This window comes from Eubalaena glacialis, chromosome 20, assembly GCF_028564815.1.
Source record: "Eubalaena glacialis isolate mEubGla1 chromosome 20, mEubGla1.1.hap2.+ XY, whole genome shotgun sequence".
NCBI classification, from domain to species: Eukaryota; Metazoa; Chordata; class Mammalia; order Artiodactyla; family Balaenidae; genus Eubalaena; species Eubalaena glacialis.
In genome coordinates this window covers 9,793,795-9,811,317 of record NC_083735.1, presented here as the reverse complement: position 1 = coordinate 9,811,317, position 17,523 = coordinate 9,793,795, and the positions used below count along the sequence as shown (strand labels likewise).

The 17,523-nt window shown below is 38.9% G+C and overlaps 1 protein-coding gene across 1 annotated transcript in view; it reads right to left on the bottom strand.

The window, feature by feature from the left end:
• The window catches only part of CSMD1 (CUB and Sushi multiple domains 1), a 1,818,880-nt gene that overhangs the window by 265,719 nt on the left and 1,535,638 nt on the right, over nucleotides 1-17,523 (bottom strand). The window lies entirely within an intron of this gene.

The following is a 17,523-nucleotide window of genomic DNA, read 5'->3' as shown; positions in this document are numbered from 1 at the left end:
AGATGCAGGAGACAAAATCCATGTCTCAAAATTATGAACAGAAAGAGTCAAACATCTATCCCTTTTGTTTGTACCCCTGTGACAGAAACCTGGGTGAAGTAGAACCGACATGAGAGATGCCAACCTCAAGTGCTAATGGGGCCATGCAGGTCTTGCCAATGCAGAGTGAGGCTGTGCAGGACAGCAGCCCAGGAGACAGCGACGACCTGCTGTCCTGCTGAAATTCACACTCCCTCTGACCCAAGCTTCTGATTTTTCTAGGAGCACCTGAAACCTGGATTTTTTAAGTTTATAAAATGCTTGTTGAATAAATACCTATTTTGAAAATGGAGATGTTTAAAATCTGGGATTAGATTGTGAAAGCTAGATGTAAATAGCTTTAAAAGAAATTGATAATTTCTCAGTTTTTGGTGAAGGCTGAGACTCACTTCTGAAAAGTCGGCAATATTCTATCTAATTTTTTAAGACTAAGCTTTGAAACACACAGAACTTCTGAGGATGATTAAGGGGTGGACAAAGAAATGGTCCAGCTGACTTGTCCGAGACCTTTTATTCTGACAGTGAATGATTTCCTGGTTACACAGAAGAGTTTGTTATGAAAGACTGTCTTCCCTGGAGATTGATGCCTATGAAAGATAAAGTAATGACATCGATTTTCCTGGTGATGTACGTGCTGTCTCATTAGCTTATAGCCATCCACTCCACAGATAAACACTCATGCTTAAAAGTTATCCAGACTTTCCCTCTAAGTTCAGAGAGCATGGCTTTTAAAGTTTTCCATCAAACAAGTTATCAAAGTTCTAAAACCCCCAAATCTTATATTAAAATTAGCTTGAAGAAACGTTTTCCTCTGCCCCAAAACCTGCATTAAAACCTTTTTGGAGGAAGGAAGGAAGGAACATTGAAAAATGAACAAGTAAACAAAGATGTACCAATAAAAATGACTGCTAAACTTTGTGTTGAATTATTATAAAAATGTCTGTTTTATTGCTTTTTCTATCACTCAATCTTGAAAGATTTTGTTTTTTTTCTAAACCACACCTCATCATGCAGAGTCCAGCCAAGCTATTTTTTTTGTAACATCCTTATTGGAGTATAATTGCTTTACAATGGTATGTTAGTTTCTGCTTTATAGTAAAATGAATCAGCTATACGTATACATATATCCCCCTATCTCCTCCTTCTTGCATCTCCCTCCCACCCTCCCTATCCCACCCCTCCAGGTGGTCACAAAGCACTGAGCTGATCTCCCTGTGCTATGAGCCAAGCAATTTTTGAAAGGGCAGTTACTCTTCCCACTACCAGCTGTCCTGTTTTTCTTATGATTCCATTTATTGTTTTTTCAAAAGATCAGTTAAGTCCTTGACAATATCGTGAAATATGTTATTTTGTAAAAAGTCCTACACTTGATTCCTAAGTGCCTGAAGCTTCTAGACCTACCTAAAGTCATTATATGCAATATATTCCTCTTCTTGTCAGAAACTTGAAAAGTGTTTATTATTTTTATTTATTATTTTGATATTCCCAAGTTTAGTTTTCCAACTCAGTGAAGGGAGCTTTGTTTGCTCAAAAATTCTGACAAGGTTTAATAATTCATGCACAGTTACAGGCAGAATCATAGACATTTATTCCTAGAGGAAGCATTCAATCAACATCTTGAAAGGACTAGAGAAGGATCTCTAGAAACCCCAAATTTGTTTCTTGCTGCTTGTGCAGTGAACCAGTTTGATGCTTGGACTCAGTCCGTCCACACGCAGTAGATACACAGCCCCTCTGCAGCCTCTCTCTTCACAAATTGAATGACAGTCATTTCAATTGAGCTCTGCTTGCTATGTGGTTAGGGTGTAATATTATCACGGTCTCTTAAAAATTTCAATGCTGCTTTTAAACATTGGTGAAATAAGTTGAATCAATGTATAATAGCAGAGTTCTTCAATGACAATATAAAGTTCTGTGCTGTTGATTTTGTGTCCCTTTCAGGAAAAATATTTTTCTGTGGTTATTAAAAAAATCTCAAAAATTATTTTCTTAGATTTATATTTAAATCTACAAAGATAGTCCTCCAAAGAAGAGATATTTCCATTTTAACTTGAATCTAAAAGACTTTAAAGCAGAAGCTAACACACCATTGTAAAGCAATTATACTTCAATAAAGATGTTTAAAAAAAAAAAAAAAAAGACTTTAAATTTAAAAAAAATTTTTTTAAAAATTTATTTTATTTATTTTTGGCTGCGTTGGGTCTTTGTTGTTGAGCGCAGGCTTTACTCTAGTTGCAGCAAGCGGGGACTACTCTTCGTTGTGGTGTGCAGGCTTCTCATTGCGGTGGCTTCTCTTGCTGCGAAGCACGGCTCTAGGTGGGTGGGCTTCAGTAGTTGTGGCATGTGGGCTTCAGTAGTTGTGGCTCATGGGCTCTAGAGCACAGGCTCAGTAGTTGTGGCACATGGGTTTAGTTGCTCCGCGGCATGTGGGATCTTCCCAGACCAGGGATCGAAACCATGTCCCCTGCATTGGCAGGCGGATTCTTAACCACTGCGCTACCAGGGAAGTCCCTGAATCTAAAAGACTTTAAAATGATCACTCTTAAGCCTGCTATAGAATAATGGTTTAAAAATATAGAGAAGTTATCCTTTTTTATCTTGAAGCCAGTAGCCTGCCATAAATCGGTGTACAAATACCGATTTTCTGTATTTTCTTTAAGCCGTAGAAACGTTAAAAAGATTAAATCAAGTTATTTGTTTCAAAACATTGCCTATTAAGAATTGCAATTGTTGCTTCAAACTATTTAGTAATTCTAGTTCTTTCTGTTTTCCACTGATTTCTTCGTAGTCACATAAGCAGCAAAGATGCTCTGAACAAAATGTTCTAGTCAAAACAAGCTCCCAACATCAGGCAGATGAAAATTATTACTCCATCTCTTTTGCGATAATTACCCAGTCTTAATGTTTTTAAGGATTAAATCCTATATCTCTTTAAAGTCTAACAAAATATTAGTTTTATAAGAGACTTCCACTTAACTCTCAAGTGTTTGGACCAGTTCTTATCTTCAAAATCAAGCACTTATGTTTGAAAAGAAGCTGCTGTAGATTTAATCCACTTCATACACCCAAGATGAACCGTGAGGGTCGCAGTCATGTGAATTCTTCATCCTCCATCCGAGGGACTCTTGAGAAATTACCTTCATGCTCAGTTGAGCTTTGAGGACACGACTGATGAAGAATCCCTATCATTTAAGAATCTCTGATATCTTCTCCTATGAACCACTGATAAAGCCTTGCATGCTTATAGAAACATTATCTCATAACTTTACCTAAGACTTAATTCAACTTGAATAATGTACTTCTTTGTAAAAAAAATAGAAAGTTAGTAATCTAAGAAAGGTTGCCATGTGCAAAAACAGCAGCAACAGCTCATTTTCATTCAGTAAAAGGAGAACTGTACCTAATACTTTAAAATTCCTTTTTATTAACCTCCTTTATTTGCAGTTACCTAGAAAAAATTGTATTCGGGAGGAGAGCACTGCTAAAACTAATTTTTGTGGTTCACGTGAGAAGTTCATTAACAGGGAATTTCATGAAGTATTTGATTAACTCATGTTTTTAAACACAACTCTCATTATTTAAGAATGAAATTCTGGGTGAAGTATTTGTGTGTGTGTGTGTTTGACTTTTAAATTATTATCTATTAAATTATATATCTGTGCTGTTTGTTTAGCCATGTCTGTTATTGATTTCAAATTGTTTTTTTCGTTCAGCTACTTTTTTTTTTCATTTAATCCATTTCTTTTCCCCACATGCTAAGTTTTATTACTGCTGCTATTATTTTGTGATTACGTCAGCCGCCCCTGTGGAAAGACACTCTGAATTTTCCCCAAATAGCATTAATCATAAGGATGGTGGTAATTTTTAAACAGAAAAGCTTAAAAGAGCTCAGAACTTCTGAGCTTCAGAGTGAAAAACAAAACAAGACAAAACAAAACCCTGTAAAAGTCCAGAATGAGAATCATATAACCAAAGAAATTACCTATTTTTTCTGGAACCCTGTTGGTTTTTATCACACACGTCACTAAGATATCATAAAGCAAGGTAATCACAGCTAGGAATCCCAGGAGTCCATCTTGAAATGTTGTGTAATTCTGAATATATTATATAATTCCAAAACAAATCTTTAATGTTGACTATACTCTGAGTTTGAATAGAGCTACCCAGTGGTTCCAATTGTTAACACCAGTTCTGAGAAGCCTTCCTGAAAGAATTCGTAGTATTCACCTTCTCACAGATCTTTAACACTATACACCTATTTGTCCGTGAAGAGGATATTTAAAACTGATGGTTCAGGGAACTTGGAGCAAGATCAGGATGAGGCATCTGCACGAAAATGGATGGATGAAGGCATTTTACTCTGAATCGGTTTTTAAACACATCCAAAGGGTGAATATTGTTCTAACACACACTATGGTAAGAACATATAATCAGTGCACTGTCCAAATTTCCAGACACATTTCTGGGGCTTTATTAGATGCTGTGAGAAGTACTGAATGAAACATTGCCCCTTATCTTCCATAGTCTAGTTAATTACACAGATAGGAAAATAAGTATTTTAAAAATAATAGATGTTACAGTAGAGGTTCCTGTGAAGGTTGAGAGGGGCACCAAAGGAAGCAGGAGTGTTGGGATAAGATCTGAGCTGGTCCAGAAGGCTAGTCGGTGTCGGGAGTGATAAAACTAGAGGGAGAAACTCCAGGTAAAGTCTTCACAGATGCATGGGAGTTTGGAAGAATGTGGTGCATCTTGGGAGTGTAGAACAATTTCTGGGAGCATCTGTATTTGCTGAAGGTTCGTTTTAAGCATGTGGAGGTGGAGTGGGAACAGGACTGAAGAGAAGACAGAGTGGATACGGGCAAGAAGGGAAAGGGCTGGATTGGAGCCGAGGGAGTTGAGACTGACTCAATATGTAACAGGGTCGGGGAGAAGCCAGGGCAGCTGCACAGGAAGTCACGCAAATATATCTGCACTTCAGAGAGATAATCAGTAGTCCTATAGAGTATGGATTGGAGTGAGAAAAAAAGGCAGGAAAACAAAAAGATACTTATTTAGTGCTGAAAGGTAGGTTGTAGCAGGGGATACATGGTAGTGGATGAGGTAAGATGATGTGTGTGTATGAAGCTTGCAAACATTTTGTCAGGTGGAGGGAGCTTGAGAGGTGACTGGAGGCTGCAGAGAGATGGTCTGTGAAGAGAGAAGACAAGAGAGGGAACGAGCTGGTACGAGAGATGTAGGGCTAGCATGTCAGGCAGAAACCGGAAGCATCAACATCAACTCGTAACATTGGTGTCGTCTCATTACAGATCCAGTGAATTTATCCAGGAAAACAAGAAAATCCTTCATCAACAACTTCTTCCATGAAATAATTAAAAACAAACAAGATTTGCAAAATTTTGGGACAAGAACAAGAAGGTACCAGGCCTTAGAGAGCTTACTGTCCAACAGAGAAATCAGATATAATAACAAATAACAACAGATTGTGATGAGTATCCAAGCAACAGAAATACATAAAATATGAGTCAACATGGACATAATCATAACAAATGCATATTTCTGTTCTCTGTTGTTCTGGGCCCCTATTCTTTATTAGTTTTTCTACTTTTTCTTAATTATTTCTGTTCTGTTGTATTCACTTCTTTTTACATTGGGAGGTTAATAATAGTAGGACATGCACAGAATATTTTTTTAACAGGAACATCTGTAAAGTTTTATAAGGATGGCTCCTTTCACCAAACAGAATGAGCCTCAAGTTATCTGATAAATACTAATGTTTGTCTGGCACAACTACTGAATCTGTTCAGATGATCCATGTCCTTTACACATTTTAGTTTTAAGCAAAAATGTTTTCATGTTGACATAAATACCACTACTCTGATTGTAAATGTAAGCTATTAATACTCCTCTCCTAAAATATATTTTTAACCATGATTTCTACCTGATGATGAAGGTAGTAAATTATAAACAGTAGCTTAGTCTAGTGATATTACTTTTTTATGGATAAAATGTGTTGGAGAGTATAATTTCTCAATATAATTTTTAACCCAGTACGTTAATAGGCATAAAGTGAAAAAAATGAGATAATTTCACTAATATAGTTAGGAACATAAATCTGGAGCATCTTGTCTTCTGACCTACAACCTTAATTCATTAATTAAATCACCTAGTTGACACGCATGTATAAAGTGCCTACTGTGTGTCATGCATTCTACTAGGTGCTGAAGATAAAAAGTTAATTAACCTCAGTCCTGCCCCACCAGGAGCTCACAATCTGTACAGGAAGAAAAACAACAGTTAATATCATACATCTTAAAGGGACACCCAGTCATTAATTGAACACACGCTTGTTAAGCACTTACTATGTGGTACGTCTCACATGACACTGCACTGTGGTTGCATGTGCAGGCAGAGCCTGGCCCTCAGGGCTCAGAGCTCCATCGGCAGCGATACTCTCACACCAACAAGTGCTTAAGGAGAACGGAATGGACAAACATCGACGTTTCAGGTGCGGAACTGCTCACGGAGCTGGAGTCTCCTGTGCTTCCTGAGGTTTCTGTGAAAGCAGGATGCCAGTACAGGGCAGCCCATTCACAGGCAGCCACCCACATAACATATGGCTGCTTCTAAATGAGCCACCTGTACTCTCCAAGGGACACCGGGTGACCACAAACAACATGTTATGCTCAAAGGTGGACACTTCTTTCAGTTTTACTGACAAAAACAAACAGACATGCATACAGACATCCATTTACATAAAGGGACACCCTGAAGTAGGATGAAATGAGTTCGGCCAACTGTACATCACATTTAATTACAAAGAATGTAATTCAATTATTGTCGGAACATATTGCAAGACAGAGTGGTAGTTTTTCATTTTTCTTTTTTGCAGCAGAATTTTAAAAGTAACTTCTCTTTAAAGGTCTGTGTTCTTTGTTTTTGTCCAGGGATAATATGTCTAAAAAATAAAACTCAACATGTTTTTATTCTAAACTTTGAAAATCACAAGTTGCTTAAAGTACCTTAACTATTTTAAGCATTTGATTAACTATTGTTGATTCTTTAAGTTTTAGTTTATAGTCCTGAAGGATCTTCAGGGCCAAATGCAAAGTTAAGAAGAACTGAAATCCTTTACAATATATAATTACATAATTTGATATAACCTGATAGCAAAACAGGGTAGAAATTAAAACCAGATTGAATATAGGTTTTGATAGCTTATGAAATTAAATATCAATATAAGTAGAGCCAATAACTAGAACAAGGTGGGAAATGAGAAACTTCTACGTGTATCTATCATAAATACCATAATTGAAATATATTTGCATATTTTTAACAATAAGATGCTTTCAATGATGATTTTTTTAAAAGAAACTTGAGCATTCCTGTCAAATTGATTTATATTATTATTTTACCCATAGAAAAACTTTCAGATTTTTTTCCATATCGCTTAAGAAAAACTAAATCCATTAAATGAAACGATGGGAAAATTGGAGGAGGAAAATTAGGAACACATCAATAAGTTATTTTTAAAACAGTCATTTACTAGTAGTATAATATATAATTTTAATGTCCAGTGTCTCAAACTCTACGATGTCTCTGTTTGCATTTATTTGTTTTTATATAGCAATATCCAGATTGACATCATACTTTTTTTTTACTTTAATAGAGAAATACAAGCTGATGCTCATTTACTATTTTCGCCCGTGGATCTCAGCGGCTACTATTTGGTTAGGAACCAAATGAACAGACTGGGCCCTGACTTCAGATGTGTGTCTCCATGAAGATGGACATGAACCTGAAGGGGAGGGAAGCAGCACGTACAGAACACCTGCTCTGCTCCACTCAGTGTGTCAGGCACTTTCATCTACGCTCTCTCTCTTAATCCTGGAAATAATCTTAGAAAATCACAAGATCCTAAGCAAGACAGACTGGAGAGTTTGTCACAGCCGAAATAAATGGTGGCAGCACAGAGAAAGTCAAGCACACACGTCAAGCAGTTGAATAAGCACAGAATCAAGATGACGATTCCCGCTACAGAGGCTGTTCCCTCTGCAGCTTTTGAAGCGGTCCCTCCCTGTCCCGCTACTCGGTCTCCGTTTCGGGAGGAACTCCCCCCAGCACCGGATGTGCCCACCCCGGGGTCCTCCAGCCGTTCTCACTGAGACAGGAACGGGGGATCTAAGACACATCCTGACAAACTATAGAAGACGAGGTACCTAGTCTCTTCTCATCCGCTAAGGAAGGGTCACTTTATTTAGCCGAAAAAGGAATGAAAATCATTTTGAAATGTCCCATGGGGGGCTTCATTTTTCTTCACTCATAAAATAACTGTTACATTTTATTTTCCACAGAAAATTTTCCACATTGGATCAAGAAACATGTCAAGTTTACCCACAACCAAATGAACCTCACGCTAATCCTCAAGAGATTATACTGGAGGCAGCACTTGACAAGAGTCCTGATTCCCCAAGGACTGTTCTTTCCTCTCTTTAGTTTGTGTTTCTACTCATGGCACAAAAAAAAAGTCTGGGAGGAAGGCAAAGTCACCCCTACTGGCTGATGTCTAAAGACCCCAAGGGGAAGAAGGTGAGTGAGTGATGAATGAAAGGATCCCCACTGGAGAGAGGCTGAGAACGTCATAATCAGATGGCCAGGGGCCCGGGGCGTGAGGACCAGTAGGAGAGGATGCAGGATCAGGGGAAATACTTGCAAAGTACCGTCCTAGACTCAGTCCATCCTCGGATTCACGTCCCTTAGCTTGTCCTTTTCAGTTTCCAAGTGCTCACTATACAGAGTGATGCTTCTTTCTTTCTGCCCCCATATTGTGGAGATTTTTATAAGAAAAAGTAAAAGATTTATGAAAACACTCTGAGCCCTTCGTAAGTACACTCTATAAACATAAAGGATTACCAATAATTACCAATAATACTTGGACTTGCTGCTGTTATTATTCACACGTTGTTACTTTTATTATTCTACAACAAATACAATGTAATTGTCAAACCACATGCCAGAATGTTCCACCTCAAGCAATGTGGTGAGGGCATCAATTCCTAATACGTGACAGCCGCAACAAGACAACTGCTGGCCCATCACAGCAGAAGGAGGTAAGAATGCTGTTCCTCGTTTTCTACAGCTCATTATTTCAAGGACTGTCTGTGTGAGTGACTGCCATCCATCAGCCTAACTGTGACTTGTCATTGCCAGACCGTGTGCTCACCCAGCTCTCTCCTGGGACACTAGTAACACGAGCTACCTAACTTAGCTCCGGGGCAGCCCCGAGCCCGGCTGAGACAGGACGGGTTCCTTGGGACTTCGCCACAGGGGCTGTGAAGCTTCACCTGTGCTAAGCATCACACAGTGTTCAGGAGCAAAGCCCAGACGCATAAGAAAGCCAAGTGTGCAGCCAGATGATTCTGTGAGCCCCACAAAGTCCATGGATGCACTGTCTTCCCAATCGGCATCACTTTCTTACCTCCTCACTCTTCTCAAAGATGCTCACACACCCCACTCCTGGAGATAATCTCTGACTCCATCTTTCCACTGCTCCCAAACCACTCGCCCATGTCTTGCAAAAAACCTCCCTCCTGACCCTCACCTGCTGGTGCCCGTCTTCCTCACCTCCTGCTGAGGGTCTGCCTGGTCTTCTAAGAGACTTCCTGGCGGGATCGCCTACAAGACCCAGGAAATACCCATCTAGTTATGATCTTGTCATGTCCTGTCACCCACTGCTGCCTCAGCATGCAGGCTGACTGCCCAATTGTGCCCAAGTACTGCTCATCCTCCAAACCATGCTCATCCTCGAGGGTCAAGTTCAGAGCATTCCTGCTGGGGCTTCTAGCTATTCCTCCTGAGTGCTCTTCATCCTCCCTGGATTTGCTATGAATCCTACCACAAAACTTCTGATGATTGGTGTGCTGCGAGTTTTTTAGTCTTCGATGTTTTCTTGTGCATATAGTTTATTTTTCCATCTAAAAACTCACCTCCTTGAAGACAGGGATAGAATAGTGAATTCTGTTTACTGCATCACCTAAGTAAGCGCACAAGTTAAAATAGAAACAGTGAATATATTTATTTACTATGATCCATTGATGCTTATTTTAATTCTAATTTGTTAGTAAGTGCCTTTGATTCAAATAAACCATTAGACTTCTAATGATTTCCAAGTGTTATTAAAATACAAAATTCACTGCTTGTCCACATATAAAAAAATCGGTGAACTGGCTTTCAAAATCATGAATATAAATGCATGCCTTTCGAATTTTAATACTTTTCTGATTTTTACAAAATTTGGGAGGATTTATAAATAGCTTTCAATAAAAAATATGCAGTTAGGAAAATTTCAGAATGTATTCAGCATTACTGAACAAACTTAGAATGGAGGGTAGACAGTCACATTTCTCCATAAACGTTTTTTCCAAAGAGGGAATCCCATCAGTTCTCATTATACATCATTACCCTCTCTTAGGAAATGCTAGAATTTCCAGCTAAGTCCCGAACTGTTTTTATTACCGATCGCAACAGCACTGAAACCTCCCTCATCTGTTCAAACTCAACCCTCAGAGCCATCCTCATGCCTTTCTTCATCTCATTTACAATCCACTTCATCACTGAGTCCTGGAAACTGAGGGTTTTAAAAAACATGTCATTTATATTTTTACCTTTACCACCTGGTTCTTACAGTCATTACATCAGAATTAGATCACACAACGTCTAATAAGTAAATTCTAACTTCATTTGCATCTACAATCAGTGCTATATATTGTAGCAAGATTAAAACCCTAACACCAAATATCAAGTGATGTCAAAGTCCCATTATCCATAAATAAAGTCTGCCTCTCTCCTACTATGAAATCCCCCCTTCCCCATTGCCCCGGCTCATTAAACAACAGCCACCGGGTCCAGGAATGTTGGCGTGGCTCTCTGGTCCTCTTACACTTCATGCCGGAGCCCTCAGTTACCCAATTGTTAAGGGCGTTAAAGGGTAAACGTTCTTAAAATCATCACAAGAAAACTTTCACACCCCTTTCAACAGTTAAAATATCCTTTGATTTTTTTCATAGAATTTCAGAACTAAGTGTCCAAAAACACTACTTATTTACAAAAGACAAATATGGTCTGTGGTATGACAAATCCAACAGCTGGCTGGTGACAGAGTCGGGACTCATGCTCCTGGTCTCCAGAGACTCAGGAAAGTGTATGTTTCACCTCACATCTCACTATCGGGTTAAAATACTTGACAGTGCATGCACATTCCTGGAGTTTGTTACTGAATGGTGTTAAGTGTATCACTCTCAAGTCTTTGCAAATGTGAAGCTGAATATTCCAGATGACTTAATATGTTTTCACATCCCCCAGGCTAACTGCCTAGTGTTGGAATTTGACAGACATAATTATTTCATATCAGTATTTTCTGGAATGTTTACTTAGTAAACAACAAAAACAAAAACAATAAAATAACCTCTCATTTGATGATGCTGTGGAAATCTGAATAGCATTCAAATGTCCTTATGTCAAAATTCATGGAGTTGAGAAAATAATAATTTTGAATCTGAATAGATTTCAGGCGTCTTTTCCTTTTAAAGAATCATTAAGAATGCTATAATGCATGCAAGAAAAATCAAAATCAGACATAAAGTGACCCATGATCCATTACCCAGCACTTCCCTTCTGACAAGACATCGAAGTCTCTCTGAGATTCCTATCTTCCATTAATGACTCTTTGCAAAAACAATGTATCTATGACTTTGACTAATACAATAATTATTGCTTTTTATTTCCTCTAAAGAAGAATGGAAAAAATTCTGTCATCACTCTTCCCATAAAATGTTAAGATTTTATAGCATTTGGTGATATCATCTGTCAGCCTTCATTTTATTTCACACTCAAGTCATATGCTTTTAGTTTAATCCTTGTAATTAAATCATTTATGTCACTCTTCTCTGAGTCCTTTTGTCTTTCTCAAAGAATTGGTGACCAACAATATATTTAATTCTGAAAGAGGAAAATAGATAGCAGTGTGTATCAACTGTTAAACTGTCACAAAATATAAAGAATTATGAATTACAAAATAAAAAAAACAGCCCACAAAACTAAACTTCATAGAAAATGATGAAAAGCTATGTAGAAGTGGTTCCTAGACCCACCGGCATGCAGGGGCTTTCACAGGGCTTGGAGGACCATGACGTGGGTCACCAGAGTGACCTGCAATACCAATTAGGCAACTCTCACATTGACACAGAAGCAAAGCATCTCATGGTTTCACTGGAATTTTTTAAAAACACTGTAAACACTTATATTTTAGTCTTTGTGATGTTATACATGCTAAGAAGGGAGCAAGATGATAAAATATCCAGTTAGAAGGCAAGCAACCCGGCCTGTATGCCCATCTCTACCTCGAATTTGCTTTTGACACGAGTTAAGTCGATTAAGCATCACCTGTGTCACTTTCCTTTGTTAAAATAATAATATTTTGCCTTTTCCTCCCTGTGAAAGATGGATGCAGATTCATGTCCTGTGTTTACAGCAGCCTCCCCGTGGGGTAGCCACAGGTAGGAGGGGTTTCAGTCTCCAGGTAAAGCAATGACTCAACCCTAAGCCTCACTTCTTAAAAATGCTATCAAGTTTGGCCTCAAGTATTTTCTTAATGATGTTTTACAAGAATTAAACATTTATTTGGATGTTTATCTAAAAATGTATCCATAAAAATAAAACTTTCTAAGGCAAACCATGAATCGTATGCTTGGATTGGGGAACTGGGAACTGGTTTTTTATTCGCCATTCCCTGAGATGCTTTCCTCTTTGTAAAATGTCCACCTTGTTTTACAGTAAGTACAGAGTTCTTTGTAGGGACTAACAGACTGCCTCTCTCTCTATTGGACTGCCTTTTCCACTGTGATATTTCCACTGAAAGCCATTCTATTTTGAAAAGTGTATTATATACAACATGATTCTATAGGCTTTCTTTTCTTGTAAAAGCTGAGTAAAAATGGGATTTTCAGAATTCTTACAAGAAGGTGTAAGCTCATAAAAAAATGTATGGAGATGGCTTGATATTTTGATAGGGGAGCTTTCCAATACTGCAATCACATAAGCATATGGTCATATGCCAGTCACATCACTGACTTTAAACCGTTTTCTCTCTTTATTAGATCATCCTTTTCATAGCACAATAAATTGAGTATACAGTTTAATTTTCACTTAATATATACACCTTTTAAAAATATCAGTTTGCAGCCTATTAAAAATTCTTTTTTTTTCTTCACAGGTGAGAGTTGCTATGTAGTACTTGATTCATGGGAGAAGTGTTCCGGTGATAACCCCCAAACTAAAATAAATCTAACCTAGGTATAATAAAGTTAGAAGTACACAACTCATTTTTTTCTGGGAATAGACTTATTCACAAAATAACTGCCTATTATTTTATAACACCTTTATAAAATTATCTACTAGTTAACTGTGGAAAAACAAATAATACTAATCACATTTTCCCAGCAGTTTTATCTGCTGAATTTAAGAACAATTTCTTGCTCCATAAACCTTTATTTACAAATTACACATTAATACTCTAGTATCACACAAGCAGACACCACAGCAACAAGATACGTTTGCCACAATTTTCATCTTCATTGAAATGAAATAAAAATCTGTTGTGTGGACTCACGAGCAAGCCGGTTATTTTCTGGACCCTATTCCATACTTTCCCCTGATTTGCAGCACGACTGTAAATAAGTTTTAAAACTACTCACTGAACCAAACATTGTTTTGACATGACTTTCTAGAACATAAAGACTGAAAATGTGATAAATGTTATTCTTGGAATAACATGGTAGATTTTATTAGATAAAAAGCAATGCTTGCACATATTACAACCACGACTTTCTGAGAATTTGTGTATGTCTTTGCTATTTATAAACCTGGATTCAAGAACTTGCTTTTATAACTGCCACTTAGCTTGTACAGAATTTCCAAAATCTAGTTGTCAAAAAAAAAAAAAAAGCAGTTATGAAATGAACACATCATTGTGCACTTAAGTCTCCTTCGTAGTCGGGGAGGTAAAGGTATCAGAAGAATCTCTATGAGAAATAGGCAGATCTCACCACACACACAAAAAAGTAATTATGTGAGGTGATGGTGGCATTAAACAAACCTTACGGTAATCATTTCACAATTTATACGTGTAGCAGATCATCACGCTGCACACCTAAAACTTATTATGTGCCATTTATATTTCAGGAAAAAACCCCCAGAGAAATATGGTGACTCCTGATGTAACTGGGTGGGGATGGGCAGGAGGAGGGACACCCCCAGAATTACATCCACCCACTTAGGATGTCAACCAATCCCGTAGATAACTAGCTCTTGTTATCAAGCCACGATTTCAAGGTCTTCAAATTTCAGCTTCTGACTTAACTCTATTCTTCACCGTCAGCAGCTCTGCTTCCCGTAATTGATGGCTCACCCTGCCCGTGTATACTTCATGCTTGCAATATTCGTGACTTGTTTTGAAGCGCGAAGGTGACAGTGCTTAGTATTTCATTATTGGCCTTGAGGATATATTCATACCCAGAGTCGTTCACTCATTTATAATAGCGTGTTTAATGCTGGTGTCATTTTAATTCTAGCAGCATGTTAATAAAATCGAGATGACAGCTGCATAACCGTGGCTCTGGGCTCTAATTTCCGCTTCCCAGAATATGCTGTGGGTGGTTCCGAATCAGTCAGTGCCAAATCACCCACCTCCGCCCCTTATCAGCTGGAGAAAATAGTGTGAACGGGGGGCGGGGATCCCTGAGGCTGGAAATGAGGGGCCATCCTGGGAAATGGACACATTCTTTTCTCCCAGATTCCAGTTGTAGGGGACTTGGAGGTTTCTCTAGTCTAGGGTGCTTATCTTAGATAATTCAGGGTTGGGTGCAGGGTGACCATTTCAAGAGACTGAAGAATGGAAATTAACCAGCCATGAGAGATTTGGCTGCGGGGAAAGCAAAGTCCTGGTTTTCCTGTCCCCAAACAGAACACCATCATCTGCAAATTATGCAGCCCAGGCGCTGGGCAGGTCTCTGGACTCCAGGCTGTGTGCTTTGCTGTTCGCAGAGCTGTCTAGTGCAGCTGCGGAGGGCATGCCCTGAGGCCCTGACTTTCCAGGATAAACACTTCCCCTCCTTTGTAAACAATAATAAGCACAAAGGGGCCGTATGGACCAGTGGCGGCTCTGTCCTTCAGCTCTGCATGCTCACCTCCAGCCTCTTAGTAGTTCTTTGAAATGTTCTTCCTCGTCTATCCTCTCAAGCTTCTTTTTCTTCAGCATTTTAGAGATGTCCCTGACCGTGGGTTCCCCACTCAACAGTTTACATTATAAAAGTCTGAAACAGAAAAATGAGGCTTGCAACAGCCAGCGGCGTTAAGTCGCCCCAGGAAAGCTAGCAGGCTGCCTCTTAAAGGATGACTTTGTAGGATCAGACACCTGGTTCTGTACCCAAAAGAGATTCATCTCATGGGGGGCTCTAGTGACTTGAGCACAACGCCAGAATTCCAATTCCCTAATTGAAAACAATAAATGAGTCAGTCCATGTACTGGAATCCCTATGTCAACACAAATAAGTCACTCTCTTCCTACTGGGAGAGCCACACTGACACCGCAGTCACACTGAGAATATTGCCTGATAACCACAGAATCAGAGCAAGGGACTTTAGTTAAATAAAGCCAGTGGACCTGAAGGGAGGGCAGCCTAATTAATCCACCTCCACCACAGCACTGGTTTCCCAGGGGGAAAAGACTCCTGCATCTACTTGCTTAGTCTTCTGTGCCAAATACATCTTGAGGGGTTACCAAAGAACTTCCATTTTTAAGGTCCGTCTATCTGTTCTTCTGTGACTACTGACTACCCCACACCACCCTCCCAAGGCATCCCTCCTTTTTCTTTTTGTTTTTAAAAGATATATAGTATATCAATCGGACCACTCCATTTATAAGTAAAAATGAGTCCATATTTCTGCTCTGTCCCGTTACGTGTGTTATTGTAAAAGTCAGCAAGTAGCTTTTCTCCTTTACTCTCAGGTCACTCCTGGGTGGCAAGAGCACAGACAGAGCTGTTTGGGGCTGTTATCATCCTCTTCTTTCAATCCCACAGTTGCATTAATTTCATTCCTCCAATATTATTAATGGCTCTGCCTTAATGTTGACCAATACCCCTGATCAGCTTTCAGTGGCTTCCATAATCAGGTTCCCGCAGCTCATTTGTCTTCCTTTTTCTCCTCATCATGCATCTTCCACTCTATTCAGACTTTCATATTCATTATCTCATGAGTTCCAAGATCATATTCTACTCTCCGCATCTTTACTCAAATCTGCCTCCTTCCATGCAAATCTAGGTCAACTCAATTATCATTTGTTAAGTGACTATGGAGGTGATAACAAAAGTGATCAAGTTAAGATTCCTCCTCTTGAAAACCTCACCTTCTGTTGGTAAAAACAAAAGATTAGAGACAAAATGCATGGGGTAGGGAGCCTGGGAGAGGCAGGTGATTCTGCTCCAGAAATCTGGAGCAGAGCAGCCTTTATACAGAAACTGGCATTTAACTGCAATCTTAAGGGATGAGTCAAAGGGCATCTAGCAGGAAGGAAAGAAAATTCTGGAGGCCTCTAGGGTGATTCCAGCTTTCAATGATCTCTCATTGCTCTGGAAAACTATATTTGCCATCATCACAAATAAATAAATATATATAATATGTGTCATATATATTTCTAACTCTTGGGGTACTAGGATCACATACTATCATCGAGGAGCTATAGTTTCTTTGGAGAAAAAGAGCAAACTCATATAAAAATGAAATGTATTAGGGGTCAAATACAACAATACATTAAGGGTCAAAATCAAAAGATTTTCATCTTTGCATCAAAGTAGTGCATCAGGAGATGGATACGTTACGGTCACACATATCAGTTTGGGCCCTGAACTGATTCCTATGGCACCCCCTGCTAACCCATCCCATAGCTGAGAACATGAAGGTGCAGCCACATTTCCACGGACCAGTGTTTCACAAGTGCTGCACGTGACTATCCTAAGACATTTATCTGTGAACGGGAACCGTGGCTTTTGCCTTCTCTGTTTCAATATAGTGCTAAACATTCAGTACACAAATAATACACGGTACAGTCATTGATCAATCAGCAAATAGACACACCAAGATGGCCCAGAGAAGGTGGGTCTAAAATACAGTTCTTTTATGACACCCCCAAACAGCAAGAATTTTTGTTCAAGTGTGACTGATGTTTTGCTTGCTCCTCTACTTAAATCAGTAAGAGTGACAACCAGAAAGTCCTGTGGGAAACTGTTTCTGAAGAGTGACTATTCTGGGAACATCCCTGTGGAACTCTAAAGGGGTCAATATATTTATTAAAGAATTCTGAATTCAACAGGGAATTTTTCTTTTAATTTCCAGAACTACTTTTCTGTAAAAATATTTGTTGAAATATTTAGA